The following is a 2,174-nucleotide window of genomic DNA, read 5'->3' as shown; positions in this document are numbered from 1 at the left end:
CCTCAACCACTATAAAACCCAGCTCATTCCTTACCACCCAGAGTCAGTTGGCGCCAGTCCGCCCTAGTCTGCATACCGGTAACCTCAGTGCTAGGTAATCCTGCCTGAGACCCGTCCAGTCATCCAGTATCACATCAGCCCAGCCTGATTCCTCGGGAGTCGTAAACGACTACCCATTTCGTCGAGCGGATAAGCGTAAGAGTATACCATAAAGGAACATTATCCATATCTACATATACATATATAATCAAGGATTTATTGGAGAATATATCATTATATAATTATAATTGTTGTCCACTATCTTCAAATACCTGCACGACTCGAATCATACCACCACAACCTCCGAGCTTGCGTGATAAATCACGCAAGACGAGCCTAATAACTACGACGAGGACATAGACGTCTCCAACGACAGCTGCTTCCACGGGACCCAGGGCCACGACGTAAGCCGACGAGCTACGCTAACCCGAAAGCTGAGCAAAATAATCAAAGGATACGGTCAGCGAGGCGAGTGAGATAGCACATTATCTCACCGGACGCCCCTGGCCGTAACATTCGTGCGCGACTAAGTCCCACCGGCATAGTCGGTTCGGTTAAACTATGACTGACAACCCATTCCAAAAACGATTGGACTCGTTAGAGCAGTGTATTCTTAGTACTCCTATATGGTTTTGGCACGTTCGGATTCATAAATGAGGAAGTTATTAATAATAAATCGCTCCGCATAGTCGGTTCAGCGGTGAGTTCGTGCGCGACTATGTCCCACCGGCATAGTCGGTTCGGTCAAACTATGACTGACAACCCATTCCAAAAACGATTGGACTCGTTAGAGCAGTGTATTCTTAGTACTCCTATATGGTTTTGGCACGTTCGGATTCATAAATGAGGAAGTTATTAATAATAAATCGCTCCGCATAGTCGGTTCGGTGAAACGATGACTGATAACCCATTAAAATAATGATCAGACCTGTTAGAGCAATGTATTCTTAGTACTTCTATATGGTTTTGGTACGTTCGGATTCATAAATGAGGAAGTTATTAATAATAAATCGCTCCGCATATTCGGTTCGGTGAAACGATGACTGATAACCCATTAAAATAATGATCAGACCTGTTAGAGCAATGTATTCTTAGTACTCCTATATGGTTTTGGTACGTTCGGATTCATAAATGAGGAAGTTATTAATAATAAATCGTTCCGCGCAGTCGGTTCGTTGAGCTACCTTTCGTTTTCGCTCTAAGTCCTGTCACCGGTACATTCGATTTCGCTCTAAGTCCTCTTCGGTACTTTCCAATCGATGAAACGATCACCGACAACTCCTACAAACGGCAATTTTAATCGACAGGAGAACATTTTTCAAGTATATTCGCTACGGTTTATCACGTGCGGTACATTCAGGGTGAAATTAATAAATGTTTATCGTTAATTCAAGTATAAGCACAAGTTCTGGCAGCGTATTGCTTTTCGTATACGTGGCTTAAAGGCAAGTTCTGGCAGCGTATTGCTTTTCGCATACGTGGCTTAAATGCAAGTTCTGGCAGCGTATTGCTTTTCGCATACGTGGCTTAATTACAAGTTCTGGCAGCGTATTGCTTTTCGTATACGTGGCTTAAAGGCAAGTTCTGGCAGCGTATTGCTTTTCGCATACGTGGCTTAAATGCAAGTTCTGACAGGGTATTGCTTTTCGCATACGTGGCTTAATTACAAGTTCTGGCAGCGTATTGCTTTTCGTATACGTGGCTTAAAGGCAAGTTCTGGCAGCGTATTGCTTTTCGCATACGTGGCTTAAATGCAAGTTCTGGCAGCGTATTGCTTTTCGCATACGTGGCTTAATTACAAGTTCTGGCAGCGTATTGCTTTTCGTATACGTGGCTTAAAGGCAAGTTCTGGCAGCGTATTGCTTTTCGCATACGTTGCTTAAATGCAAGTTCTGGCAGCGTATTGTTTTTCGCATACGTGGCTTAATTCCAATTTCTGGCAGCGTATTGCTTTTCGTATACGTGGCTTAAAGGCAAGTTCTGGCAGCGTATTGCTTTTCGCATACGTGGCTTAAATGCAAGTTCTGGCAGCGTATTGCTTTTCGCATACGTGGCTTAATTACAAGTTCTGGCAGCGTATTGCTTTTCGTATACGTGGCTTAAAGGCAAGTTCTGGCAGCGTATTGCTTTTCGCA

This window comes from Megachile rotundata, unplaced genomic scaffold (assembly GCF_050947335.1).
Source record: "Megachile rotundata isolate GNS110a unplaced genomic scaffold, iyMegRotu1 scaffold0211, whole genome shotgun sequence".
NCBI classification, from domain to species: Eukaryota; Metazoa; Arthropoda; class Insecta; order Hymenoptera; family Megachilidae; genus Megachile; species Megachile rotundata.
Note: the sequence above shows the minus strand (reverse complement) of the source record.